At 38.6% G+C, this 14,992-nt stretch overlaps 2 long non-coding RNA genes across 7 annotated transcripts in view; both read right to left on the bottom strand.

Annotated features, from left to right (window-relative positions):
• LOC138031215 (uncharacterized) overlaps nucleotides 1-3,271 on the bottom strand; it is a 64,714-nt gene extending 61,443 nt beyond the window's left edge. For 5 of the 6 annotated variants that reach the window (XR_011128208.1, XR_011128213.1, XR_011128211.1 and 2 more), the window contains exon 1: nucleotides 3,176-3,271. This is a non-coding gene — a long non-coding RNA (uncharacterized lncRNA). The remainder of the gene's footprint in view (nucleotides 1-3,175) is intronic. The other variant, XR_011128209.1, reaches the window with a different exon arrangement.
• A 4,810-nt stretch (nucleotides 3,272-8,081) lies between these two features.
• LOC138032097 (uncharacterized) lies at nucleotides 8,082-10,791 on the bottom strand. The gene is made up of 3 exons (XR_011128275.1): nucleotides 10,673-10,791; nucleotides 10,313-10,377; nucleotides 8,082-8,640 (listed from the first exon to the last, which is right to left on the bottom strand). It is a non-coding gene; the product is annotated as an uncharacterized lncRNA (long non-coding RNA).
• Nucleotides 10,792-14,992: the final 4,201 nt, after the last annotated feature.

The raw sequence follows: 14,992 nt of genomic DNA, 5'->3' as shown, positions 1-14,992 counted from the left end.
AATAAATGTAAAGTAAGATAATTGATTTCAAGTTTGCAGCCATCAATAAAATGATTTCTTTTGTTTTTCTTTACAAATTCAAGGAAAGTAGAAGTAAGTGTTCACCAAACCTCAAAACTGTAACAGTATTTAATGCAAGTGCTGGTAGGAATTCAAACGATTTGTTGTATCGAGACCCCTGCATAAGTCACCTGATCCAATGACATCTGTAAAGCCACAGAACCGCTTTCAAGTGCAACAGTACCATAAAAAATGTGCTCACAAGAGACAGAGCCTGAGAATACAACGACCACAGGAACTTAAAGTGATCCTTTTCCCATCACTATCTGTTGAGGTGCACAGCGAAGCCTGCCGTTTCACCAGCTAATAGAACTCCTTGTCAGTTAATCAATATTACAGGTAAAACTAGGAAATGTGCAGCCCTGATTTTGGAAGGACTTGAAGGCTGGTTCAGATGAAGACTCACAGAATCACCTGAATGAAAGGCTCTGTATTATGCACAAGAAACATGATTTCATTTGGATTCATTCCCTCCAACACTGGAAACAAACATTTGACAATAAAGATTACCATGTTCCTTAATTGCATTCAAGGCAGAAATCCTGACTTCGATGCCAAGAAAGTTCACCTTTTTCTCAACCACACACTTGGTGCAGGAGAAGTGGAGCATTTGAAGGACACAATTAACTGTTAAGTCTTAATGTGGGAGATGATTGCATAGTTGTCAATATCACATGCAATGCAATTCATGTTCAGGATCTGTGCTCTTTCTGCAAGTACAGTGCACTGAGCTATTCACAGTTCTCAGGTTGTTATTTGAATGAATCTTCCAAGGTCGCACCTTTCTGTGGAATTGCTACCATCTTTGGTTGATAAAAAGAGGGAAATTCCACCATTGCTGACTGCCATGTGACAAGTCCCTGTTCATGTAAAGCTGAGTGGTTTTTCTATTCGGCCCATGCCCCTTACCAGTGGGCCTGAACTACAGCCATCTTGAATGCCTCGATGCCACTGTTCAACCTTTTGCAATTTGTCTTTTTTCTTGTCATTTCAGCGAAAAATAGTAAATTCAAGGTGGGCCATAGGGTGGGCCATGGCCTAGCCCAGGTTTTGTACGCACCCATATTTGGTCAAGAGAACGCACAAAATATGAGACGGTATTACACTGTAGAACAGAGCAAATACAGACGGAACAGGAGTTTTCGATGAACGAAATTGTTTTCAACACGATACAAAGCCCGAGAATTTAGCTTGTCATTGCTTGTCTCTCGTCATTTCGTTTATACAACCAAATAAAGGAAATTTGGCTGGCTTTCTGTGCCATTTATATCGTTCGCAAGCGCCCTGAAGGACAGATGATGCACTTTTTTAGAAACACTCTTACCAAATAAAATTGAAGCAAAATAACACCTTTTTGTATAGTGGAATAATAAATGTCTCATTCGATGGTTTAACATAAAATACTCACGGACATTTTGCTCATTGCTGGTATTTTTCCTCACCCCTGCGGGGCTCGGAAAAATACTACGCAACTCGCAAATAATACACACGTATTGTATGTTAAGCCATCGAATAAGATGTATATATCATATCTATCGAGCAGCTTGTGCAGAAAAAAACCCTACAAAAATCTACACATCCCCAGTGGCGTGATCTTGCCTTAAAGTAGTGCCTCAAACATAGATGTAAAACCCTCCTGTTTTTTTTCCTCTAGCATTCAATTTTAATATAATTAATTATCTGGCAAATGTAGCAAACAATTTTGTTTCAATTTCATTCAGTTTTTGGCCTCTTCTCTTTGGAGAATCCAATATCTTCCTGTTTATAGTATCAAGTTACATTATCGACAAACAGAGACAGAGTTCTTCTGCCAAAAGCTTTATCGCTTAATTGGATTGAGGGTTCAATAGGCAGGAAAATTCTGAATGCATCTGTTGCAGAAGATAATGCTTACAGTCCCTTTAACTCTGGGGCACCTGTGAAGTGAGTGGGTTAATTGATCATTAATACAGTTATGTGCTTAGTTACCTGGCCTATGAATGAAATGAGGCTAGAGTAGACCAACCAAGGGCAGATCTAGGGGAGGTGCACATGCACCCCCCTTGGTTACCAAAAAAAAAACGTTTTAGTTAAAAAATTCTAAAATTTACAAACGAAATAAAAAACCTAAATAACAGACAGCGGTCTGTTGTGCCTTAAAACCGCTAGTTTTCGGAGTTAAATTGGCGGAATAAAATGTTGTGTGCACCCCCCTAGCCAAAATCCTAGATACACCCTTGCCTACCCTGCCAGGAGTCTCCTTTGGTCTTTCTAGATAAGTTGGGAAGAGAAAGAAGACTCTGCGAGCCACCTCGACTTTCTTTGATTTGCCGTTTATCCTAATAAATGGATGAGTCAGTCCAGTTTCAACGTGTCAAACCTTTTTATTTTATTTTATTTTTGCGCATGATCAATCGCCACGTGTCATCAATATTTTTTTAAATTTCCAACAGCGTGGCAATTTTTAACAGTCTAAATTCGCGCGAGTATTTCCTCAGTATGTCAGTTACAGAAACTACAATAGTCTATAAACCAGAAACCTATAATTTTTTCAGTAAAAAATGAAATGGCAGTTTAAAAGTATGAACTATCTTGAGTTTTTAAGGAAATGATTCCTTGGTTGTTGTGTATTTGCCAGAGTTGTTCGAAAATATCTGGACTGTTTGTTTTCATTTTGTGGTTTTGCGGCTACTGTTCACGCGTGACTGACACCCTTGAATACATTTGAATTTTTTTAATACATGCTCAATATGAAATGTCAAGGCGGCTGACAGAGTCTTCTTCCTCTTCCCTCAAAGGAGACTGCTAGCAGGGGACCTTGCAGGGAGGAAATGACCTTGTTTTGATGGAGACTTCACTGCCTTTCTTATGTAAACTCCAATTAATTAGCATGAGAACAAGAAAGGCAAGTAGTTCTGTATCATAACAAGGTCATCTCCAGCCTCCCTTGCATTTAAAGGCTGGGTAACTTGGCACATAACTGAAAAAAGAGCGATCTTGTAGCGGCATCCTTGGAAGAACCAGGCATATAACAATAGACACCATTCATATGCAAATTAAGTGGACGGGTATTCTAGAATCTGGCCATACAATACAGACTTTCACGCTGTAAATTTTACGGAAAAAGAACACTTACCAAGCAAGATAATACAGTCCGTTCCAAGTGCATCATCCTTTAATTTGGGGATGGCCTCCATCCATGGGCTACTCGTGGTGTAAGCCTCGCACAAAGCGCACACAGTGACGGCAAAGTACTGTATGTATCGCTTACTATAGTGTATTCGAAACTTGCCCTTTTTCGAAAAGTAGTGTGATTGGTAGGGGAAAGTATGAAGTTCAAATGAATTGTACAAAATTAATTGTAGTACTTTGTGTAGCGAAACATTATCGGACCAGGACTATTGGTTGAAAATTATGTGTGTGGAAATTGTGTTATGAGCGCGTTAGAAAAAGTTTGGAAGAGGTTTTGTGGGGGATATCTCTTTATTTAGTTAATTTGGCAAAAATACTTTGTAAGAATCTTATGAAGAACTGTATTGTACAACATAGCCACGTTTCCCCATGTCCTTTCTCATTGTACTTGTTCGTCCCAAGGTTACGTACCGGTATATTTATCACCTTCATTGCATCGAAACAAAGCGCAAATAAATGGTGTGATTCGCGTTATTCTGTAACAGAAGCGTTTCTTTAACAATAGAGATCTTAAGCACGTGCATTTTTGAGACTCGGACAGCAACCAAAAGAGAACATTTCACGTGCCAGAACAGTGTTGTCTCCCCGATTTTTATACTGATCATCTCTAAATGAGAAAAGTGACTTGGCAATATAAATGTGGTTGTGAGAAGACATGTTAAAAGGGAAAACAACTCACTAAAAATAAGTAAACATTGGATTCGAGATATGAAAACCTCTGTGAGTATATTAAGGATTAATTGCACTTGTGTTTGCTTCCCGACTTGGGCAATTTTGGAAAATTTCCAAAACACTCGTGCAATTAATCCTTAATAGTACTCGGCCTCATGTGATTACCTATACAAATCACGAGGGCACTTTTTGGTAATCAAGAGTGCATGATTACTTGATCCTGACTGATGAAGAGTTGCTTTCTAGAGCAAGCAAAGTTACAACAGAATATTCTTATATTTTTTGTCCACATATAAAATACATTTTGAGCACTATTTCTATTCACAGCAACTACTTATTGAATTGAACTTTAACAGAATGAAAGCCTGTCAAGTTGATTCTCATTTGTCGTGGCCCGTTCCGATCCGATTCCCTCAACAATTTTGCCCTTTATGTGATAAACATAAACGACTCCGGCAGTTTTGTGAAAACTTTGAAAGTACGCGTAAAATTAATCCTTCATTACCCTCAAGACCATGCGATTGCATACACGAATAAAACAATGAGGTTCCTCAGATTAGGATTTTATGATGATTATCTATGTAAAAAATAGAACCTTAGATGGCCGCCCGAGGATGTAATATCCTTTCTATACTTTTCACTGAGAAATCAGTTGCCACTTATTACCATGAGGGAGGAAATTGATCCCCACCAAGACCCTATACCAGAAAAAGCCGGCTAATGTTTCGATCATCACTTCGTTACACTTCGTTACAGCAAATCCAACACAAGTAATAACAGGAAGACCATTTTTCAAAAGTCTCCTTTTTATTCAAATTCTTCGTCAGGATGCGCCTTATTAAATAACTATCTCAATTTCTGCTCGATTTTTTTTACAATGAAGCTGAAAGGAAAATTAACAAAGCAAATAATGTGAATTTCAAATGCAAGAGGAGTTGTGGAACAACAGCTGGATGAAAAACCTCCTCGTACGTCCACTTGCCCCTATTAGGAGGAAAACCCCGGGCCAGCTGAACCCCTCAATTGATGACCTCCCGGGCTGGGTCAGACCTGATTTTTTTTTTAGAAATACGTGAACTTCAAATGGATAGAAATAGCTTCAGAAACCTACAACGAATAACTGTCTTACGTAAAACCCAATCCATTTCACTCTTGTACTCTAAACCTTGAAGATGAAAAGGAACTCAGACTAGTTTGGTTCTTTGCCTAGAAACTGATCATTAAGTTATTGATCTCAATTTCTTTAATCCAATACATTGAGGGTGAATTTTGACGCTGACCTTCATATAGGTTACAGGTTTATAGGTTTAGACTGACGTTTATATTTTTAGCTCACATTTTCTCTGTGATTATATAGTTCATTGCCTTTTCCTCACCCAGCATTTCCTACGGTCTTAGCTTAGTACTCTCGTATAATTCACTGACAAGGGATTTGTTAGCCTACGCACGCCATTATTTCGTACGATGTTATGGCCATGATTAATTTGTTCTGTAGGCATGCATGCTAATAAATCGTATGATTTATTACTCATTAAATCGTATGATTTATTTTCCAAAGCGCCCATACCATTATATTTTATGGTATTATGTTTCACATCTAATCGAACAATATAATGAAACTCCACTTGATCACTGTTTGCCAACGCGCACAATCCATTAAAACACCCTCCTCTTATTACATGGAAATTGTTAAGTGACGCGCGATGGACGTCCTATCATTTGACATTTATATAACATTCAATTAATCCCTGCTCGGCCACATGTAGGTTGTTTTAGCATAACGCGCTCGCTATGTCGTAAATAAGTTGCGAAATAAGATGCGGCCGCCATAATGTGTTAAGCGTATCAACTTATTCACCATTAAACGCTCTTTGCTGATAGGCAGAAACCATCATATTGTATAATACCATTAAATAATACATAAGTTGTTGTTCGCTGGTGTTTTCAAGATATAAAGTAATATGATAGTACACTCATTAAGGAACTCCTTTGTTGAGGTCTTTGATAATGCGCACGCAAGTTTAGAGTATGATACTATTACCCCCTGTAGACTTAAATGTGGCATGCAAGGCGCATTGACTACTTAATAAAACAAACGTGATCATCGTCTCTGTCATGTGTAACTTCTTTGCCGATGCGAACAGCTTACCATGATGGTTCTACAGTCTACTTACTGACTTCCGCGTAATTTACTTATATGTTAAAAACCCCTTATATGTTGAATGCCAACGCGCAAAAGCTATTTAACAATTATGAGGTATTATTGTGTTATTATATTTATGACAGGATTGCCAACGTGCGCACGCTAACATATCGCATAATGGTATAATTATCTATTCATTCATTCGTAACTTGTAAGTTGCTGAGTCGCGTTCGCTGTCATGTCGGATATAATGACCCTTAGTCAATTATAAGTTTTTGTTATTGCATATCCACCAGTAACTTTTAACACTTTCACCATCTAATTGTTTAACTACAATCTATTATTATATTAATAAATATCATATTTATGACTTACTTGCTAATGTTTGCACGCTAACTTATCCAATTATATTATAATTATCTACTACTGCGATGTGTTACCGCACGCTAATATATCGCATAATGGTATAATTATCTATTCATTCACTCTTAAGTTGTAACTTTCTAAGTTGCGTTCGCCGTGATGTCGTATAAAATGATCCCTTAGTCACACAAGTTTTTGTTAATGCACCTGTACCAGAAACTTGTAACATTTTCACTATCTAATTGTCTAACTGCAATTTATTATTATATTAATGACTTATTTGCTAATGTGTGCACGCTAACATATCGCATGATATTACAATTATCTATTCATTCATTCCAAAGTTGTAAGGCGCATATAGTATATTTATTACCCGTCTTTCAAGTCTTTTACTAACGTGATCACATTATAGTATCAAATTACATCATTAGCGTCGCTGTAATTTATTTATAATTTGTTTTCTGACACGCTTACACGCTCATGCGCGCACGCCATTATATCGTATGATATCATCGGTCTCTGATTATTCACCTGTGCGTTGTTTGAGGACGCAGGCACGACATCATGTGGCATGATATTGTGACACTCTTCTTAGCTTATTCATTTGTTACTTGCAATCGCGCGTTCGCTATCTATTAATATGATAATCTTTTTACCTCTTTATGTACGTATAAGTTGTTGTTAATGCTCCCGCCCCATCGTTTTTGTAATATGTGTGTTTTATTTATTTAATAAGTTTGCTATCACGCGCAGGTAGTCTCGATCTGAACAAGTACTTGTCTATTGTTCGCTGATGCGCGCGCACCATCATATCGCTCATAATGATTAACCCTTTTCATTTACTTCGTAAGTCTCTTACTAACGTGCTCACATAATAATGTCGATATCAGTACCATCGCTTTAATTTGTTGCTAATATGCACGCACTTCCATATCTTTCGATTTTCTTTATATTCTCTAATTATTAACTTGTTTGCGCAGCTCGCGCGAGCAAAATCGAATTTTAAGCTGATGTGGGTAACGGGACGCCTGCAAGTGATCATATTGCATGATATTATAATTCTCTGTCAAGTCATTTGTAAGTTGTCAGCGGCTGACGCGTGTTCGCCACATCATGTCAGAGTTATCGTTCACTTACTTAAAAATCGTTTTAATGCGCACGCACCATTATTTTTGTAAATCTTTACTTCGTGCGAACTGTTTGCTTGTGGTATACTATACTCATGATATATTTATGCACTCACAAGTTGTTCTTAATATGGGCCCATCACCCTATCGTGTGATTTTCTAACTCTCTACTAAGGGTGCGTTCGATTGACCGTATTCCGGAATAAGAATGCGTGGAATATAAGGTAGAAATCCTTCGCTTTTACGGTGATTCACATAAAAACTGTCAAACATCCACTAAAATGCTATTTTAAACATATGTTTGTTGTCCTTGCTGCTTCGAAGCGCGCCAAACATACCGTTTTAATCATCACCCCTCGTATTCTTATTCCGGAATAGGGTCAATCGAACGCGCCCTAATTTACTAAGTGCACAAATCGCATTTTAACCTCATGTGGGTACCAGGACGCGTGCACGCGATCATATTGCATGATATTATAAGTCTTTTGTAAGTTATCAGCGGCTGACGCGTGTTCGTCATCATGTCGTATGATATCATCGTCTAGTTACTTAAAAATCGAAGGCACCATTATTCTTGTATTATCTTCACTCTCTCATTATTCTAATTATGCGTGCGAGCTGTTTGCTTTCCGCGCGCAGGCCATAACATGCGAGTTGCTTGCTAATCATTTTACTCGCTTAGTTTAAATATCAGTTGTTCTCTTCACTCTCTACATATTTATCACTCGTTTATCTCACATGTTATACTTTATCCGCTGATCGGTGGAGTGCAACATCCTTTTAAAGGTTTAAATAAGCAAGGTTAGAATCAAAATTCACCCTCGGTTTTGGAGTTATTCGATGACTTAAATATTTCTTCAAACCTTTTTCGTCTTTTGGATTAATCTCTAAACTAACAAAAATAGGAGAGAAATCAGCAGTAGATCCAGTTGAAACTGTTCATCTTAAAAAGATGAAGCCTAGATCCTTATTTTCTTTTGTGACTGTATTGATCTAGAAAATTAATTAAGTAAAAGAAGGCATGACGTTGTTGAAGCTGAATGAATATCTTTCATCGGGCCCTGGTGTTCCTCCCCCAATGTATGTCTGCCATAACTTGTAAAACTAGACATAAAGTAGATAGTTAAATTAGACACAAAATAGACCATACTCACTTTTATTTTCTAATGAGGATTGTAGGATAAACAGCCACTAGAGGATTTTCTTTCAAAGTTGGAGGCAGTAGTGGGACGCTTGCCTCGAGATTCGACCCGTTCTGACTACGCGTTAAATTTGATCCTGGTAATTCCTCAGTTCAACTTCTCGGATGCACTTGTAAATAGCCAACTGGTTTTCCTCCGCCAAGTTGGCATTCTCGAAAAAGAGATCTAGAAGTGATCCTCGCACCTTTTTGGACAATAAGTGTATACATTTTTCCAGAAAACAATAGCCAAAAACAAATTGGCCTGCTTCCCACTAGAGCGGTTTTCAAATGAGTGTCGTAAAACCAAAACCAAAGTAATTACTGTGGCCAATCAAAAAGGACGGAGACAATCCAGTAAACCAATCAAAACTCGAGGTAATTACACGTAGCCGACACAAAGCGCGGGAAAATGTGCACGCGCGAGCCACAATTAGTTTTGGTTTCACTTCTGATTGGTTGAAAAAATGGCGCGAGTACTTTGAACCAATCACCGAGTGAAGTAAACGCAAAACCAAAGCAATTCGCTAATTACTTTCGACACTCAATTGAAAACCGCTCTAAGTACCTTCACAGCTGAGTTTATAGAGCATTGCCCAGGCATCGCAGAGGTCATGAGTTCGAAATCCGTTGAAGCCCCTGAATTTTTCAGGTGTCAAAAAGAGACAATTTCTTAAATTATCCAGATAAATACGAGGAACACTTCTCTCTTTCGTCTATAACCCGCAAGTCAAATAGAAACATTTAACGATGAAATGATATATATGAAATGGATCAGTGAAGCAGTTATGATATCCGCTGTTCATATATGATCCATTTCATATATATCATTTCATCATTGATTAATTCCTCACGGGACCATTAGAACCCACAAATGACCAGCTCCCAACGTCAGTGGACTCGCTTGATGTCAAACTTTTGTTTCTCACTTACCCACCGGCGCAGCACTAGCTTCGTTAGAAATAAAGCCTGTGAGTAACTTATTATTACTCATTTTTACGATAATTGACCGTGGGGGGGGGGGGGGGGGAGGAGTTAAGGACACCCTGTAACAAGTGTTGCCGCTATTGATGTTTTGCCTCTGACGTCACGGCGGCCATGTTTGTGTACAGAACAACGCTGTAAAATGTCATTTGGCAATTTGACTCTATTATTACGTAAAACTTGTAAGGTCATCATTTTCTATTGTTTTGTACACCAACATTGCCGTCTCATCACGTGGATGCAAACCAAGAATTATTTGCACCAGAAACGAAATCAATTCGCTCGGGGAGGAGTGTTGATACATTGGCTAGAGCACTCATTCACCTCCCACCGGGTTCGATTCCCAGACTTAGCGTCATATGAGGGTTGGTTGTCTACTCTTTTCCAATAGGTTTCTCCCCACTCCCCTCGAAAACCAATATTTGATTTCTTGTGTTAATTCCTATGTCCAGTGCCTCAGTGCTACAAGACTTGACCCTCAAACAAACTTCATTAGTATTATTTTCCTATTAATAAAAAGTTTTTTCGGACCGGCACTTGGAGCCAATAGAGACGCAGTGTTTAATGATAGTGGCCGCTAATTTAAAAGTTATAACATCAAATTCCTCGCACCTGTGAAAAAATGTAACAGCACTTCCATTTAAGACTGTGTAAGCAAGATCACCCACAGTTTCGTCCTTTAAAGATAAAAATGGCATAAAATAGTAGTTACTTAGAAATACCGACTTAGTAGATCGAAAATAAATTTTAAAAGGTCAGCACAAATTATAACAATTATAACTGGTGGTTCACGTTTCTAGGCAACCGAACAAGCCGGCAGAAAGACGGTTATGACAGAGCAGTAAACAATGAATTGATTATCAAGACAGGCTGGGAGATTTCTTTGGGAATTCATGAGGAGGGAATGATTTCGTGGAGTGAATCGAAATACTTTAATTATGAATTTACACCTTTGAAAAATAAGAAACCTACCTTTTTGACCCTTGAAAGCGTCCAAGCGACCTCGATCTCTGTTAAACCCATTTTCTTTCTTTAGTCGTCTGGAACTGCTTGAAACCCTTCTTGAAACCTGTTTGTTTGTTTGTTTCTTTGCTTATTTTTGACAACCATGCTGTACTCTATTGCGAATAAATAAGTAAAAGGTAAATATGATCTGTATTTCTTTCATGAATTTTTTCATACAAAGATTTCCAAAACGAATCTGAAAAATAAGACTTGGAAGACAACTTGTGAAAAGCAACATAAACTTTTGCAATGTTATTTTCTTTCCGTACTGCTAACTTGAGTGTTTATTGAGTGCCTGGCTATCCTAATTAACTCTATGGATGTGTTCCAGGATGGATTACCTTCTATATTAAGTCAATCTTTGTATGAACGATCCCCGAAATGAGCTGGGTCAAGGGATTTATTTGTAAAAAGCAAGCAACGAAGGATTGGTTATAACTTCAATTCTTCAGTCAGGCTCTACACATTTAGTTATTTTGCATGTGTAACGCGCCTGGATGTTCATTAAATAAGGGCGGTTGACAGAAGTAATCGCGTCTAATATAGCTAGCAGACACTCGAATAATATATTTTTATTTTTATTTTTATGCAAGTGAAAGCAACTTCTTCTTACAGCAGCGCTGGAAATGACAAGTTTCACTGATGTCACTGTCTGTGTACCTTAAAAGCCCTGATTCACTTACCTTAAATTTTCCTTTCGCGTGCACGGTGAATTGTTGAATAGTCGAGACGTCTTTGGTTTGCTACTTGAACAATAAATAACCTGCAACAATCTTTCAAAAGCTTCCACAAGATCAAGAGTAGCATAAATGAAATAGTATAAATGGCAATAAAACGTAATCTAGTACAACTAAAATAAGTTAAGTAATGGGGGGCGTCCGCGCACGCGGGATTGCGCAGCTGCAGGCGTGGCGCGCGCGCTCTCTCTCTCTCTCTCTCTCACCCACACACACTCCACACGACACGCACAATACGGACACAAACAAAAAAAAACGGGGACGTACATACACAAAACATACAAAGGGGGCTGAGTGGGGAAGTGCGGCTCTTGCACAGAGAAAAGACATCGAGCCTGGCATTCAGTCCCAGAATTTTAAGTCAAGAAGAAAGAATTGGGACATCTGTTCTGTTACAAAGACGGAAAATAAGGAATACAATTTTGCGTTTCCAACAACATCAGCTGAGCGTCAAACTTCAAGTAACAAGACAGAAAAAATCCCCACTCTCCCTCCAAGATTACATTTCAGAGACTCAGAATAATATCAAAGGGTGAAATGTACAGTCATGAAGTTGTACAGAGCAGGTCTGCAATGTAGCATTTTACGGGGTTAAGAGTGACACCTGCACCAAGAGGAACGCTGACCAAACCATCAACGAGATGATGATGTCGAAGCCTTGCTCACAGCTGCATGTAGTCCCCTTTTTTCCATGCAAATAACGACGATCCGGACTGGATTGTCCTTTTCCTTTTCCCCGTGCGGGTCAAATTGACGAATGTAGAGTAAGATTTGGAAGTGATAAAGAGGGGAAACAGATTTTAATCCCTGGCGTTGGTACAGAGACCAGTCCTTTTGAGGCCTTGGTAACTGAAAGAGGTGTCAGTTGTATGTAGAGCCTACAGATCCTGATGATGTAAACAGATATTTGAGCGACAAAGCGATTGACTTTTCGATCCGTGATCAGATCATCGGCAAATTGAATGAATGAATGAATGAATGAATGAATGAAATTCCTCCACAGCGATAATCTTGCGAAGTTTGGACGATGTCCCGACGAAGAGGTTAAATGGTGTACAGTACTATGTAAAGCGCGTTCTAGATCACAACACAACTCAGATGAAGATCAAGATATTGCGAGCAATGTTCTCAGAAGCCGGGATGCAGCACACAATAGACGATGAAATTTGAGGCAAGTAGTTCGAATTCCGTTGATGATATACCAAAAGAAAGATACAGAGGTTTGCAAGCCAAGAAAAAAGGCATTTTGTTTGGTTTTGCTTTGTTGACTTCTTCACGGGGGTAGTGTACTGTTACAGTGTAAGGACCAAAACACAACAAAGCCACTGTTGCCTTTCGAGCTGATACATGGCGGGTACTTACGAAAATCATTGACACCTGTCTTTGCTCTCATGCAGATTAATCGAACGCAGCTGATCGAAAATAATGTTTCGTTCGCAAAACGGAAGTGATAAGAGGCAAAGCGGAAGTGATATTTGATGGTCGAGATATTGATTAAGCAAGGAGCGACTACCAGACTCTTGCTTTTCTCGTCCGTGTATCGATTACTAAAGACTCCATTGTAAGAACTGTGCAACCATCCATCTATTTTTGAAGCTGTAGTAATTATTAACCGTAACACAATATTTAATTCGTGGCGCTGATGATGACGATGATGACTTCGGAAGAGACGATAACAAGAACAACGACAGCGACGACGATGATGATAATGATAATAATAATTACTTTGTGTGATAAAAATGGTTGCGGGAGTAACAGGGCTTGACATGCACGAGAAGGGAATGTATTAAAAGAGAACGTCCTTGTTACAAGAGAAATTGTCGGCAATCCTTCTTGGAAAAGTGATCGGCTTGTATGTGTGCAAGTATATGTCAGAGAGCGGAGGAGATGGGCAAGCTCAGGCAATCATGTAGCTTAATATTCTATTATTCATATAAAAGAAAGGTTCGAGAGCGGATTGTAAAGGCGAAAGAAGACCGCATGACTGAGAATGAACACAAACACAACATGAACATGAACAAAAAAAATACCGTTTGGGTTCTCGCGAAATCCAAGAAGAATATTTTACTACAAACATCACAAGAGATGAGTATAATAGAATATTTGAATTTCCTCCAACAAATGAGAAGAGGAACCAACCTACAGATGGATGAGGTATTGATTTTCCCCGGACAAAGAAGAACAACCTGATGATAACGGGAAGACTGAACATAACAACAAGAGACGAAAATAAATCAACAATAAACCTGGGACTTGACAAATAAATGAAAATTGAAGAACGTAAAGAGCTAAAACGCCATAAAGGGAAAAACAGACACGAAGTGGGAATGGTAAGAAAGGATAAAGTTCGGCAAGGAAAAGAACTAGGAAGTGTAGATGAATCGGAATTATTTAGTAAACGCTCACCTTGAATTGAAGGCCGCTGTAGTTAGGAGTCACGGAGGAAATAAACTAAGGTTGTAATGTAAAAAAATGGAAAAAAAGGAAACACGGGAATAAAAAGGGAAAGGAGAGAAGTACATAAAAGAGAAAAAAATAAAGGATTCAAGCATTTATGCTTTCAATTTTAAATGATGAATACCAGCCGTCTAAAGGGAAATGAGCGATGAAATTCATCGGGACAAATGAAGAATGCTCAAGGAGTGAGAGAAGTAGTAAAGGACAAAATTCTACTGAAGAAATGAGTTTAATAGAAGACTGCTCTTTCTTCCAATAAATGAGAAGTGGAACCAACCTACAGATAGGTAATGACTTTTCCTGGATAAAGAAGAACAACCAGATGATAACGGAAAGACGAGTATATGGATTGCTGGCAAGGTTTATTTAGGAGGGCTCAAGGAGTGTGAGAAGTAGATAAGGATGAAATACTACAGAAATGATGAGTATAATAGAACGCTCCTCTTTCTTCTGATAAATGGGAAGGGGAACCAACCTACAGATCGATGAGGTATTGCCTTTTCCTGGATAAAGAAGAAATACCGGATGATAACGGGACTGAGGGCTCAAGGAAGGAGAGGAGTATAGTAAAGAACAAACATTCTACGAGGGACTTGAACAAAAAGTGTTGAGAAAAGCAGTGAATTCAAAGAGCGCAGATTGCGGCACCCTAACAGAAGAAAAATACAAAATCAAGCCAAGGTCCGTAACAAAGTATCTGCCCAAATCAGGGAAGGACATTTCGTTTTTCTGAATTGGTTCCCAGAGAGCAATCCATGCAGTTCTCTTCTTGTCTTGCATGTAACTTTGTGCTTCTAACTTTTTGCTTTTAATTAACAACGATTTTCGTCTTCTCCAGTTTTTCCGTCTATTTCGGAAATAGGTCGGTAAGTCTCTCGGCATCTTTCGTCGGTTAATTCCTAAGAGGTTTTCTTGTAACCCGGGTGGCTTTACGAATTCCATCTTTGTTATTTCCGTCTTGATCTTTATGAAGTACTGCCTTACAAACACCTCTTGATATTCAATGTTACTAAATCTTAGTCAGGGTCTTGTCTGTATCTCCTTTCGCCCCACCTTGTTAGCGTCCACAAATCAATTCAACTGTTTGTGGGAT

Source organism: Montipora capricornis, chromosome 14 (genome assembly GCF_036669925.1).
Source record: "Montipora capricornis isolate CH-2021 chromosome 14, ASM3666992v2, whole genome shotgun sequence".
Taxonomy (NCBI): Eukaryota; Metazoa; Cnidaria; class Anthozoa; order Scleractinia; family Acroporidae; genus Montipora; species Montipora capricornis.
This window is presented reverse-complemented; position numbering and strand designations above follow the sequence as displayed.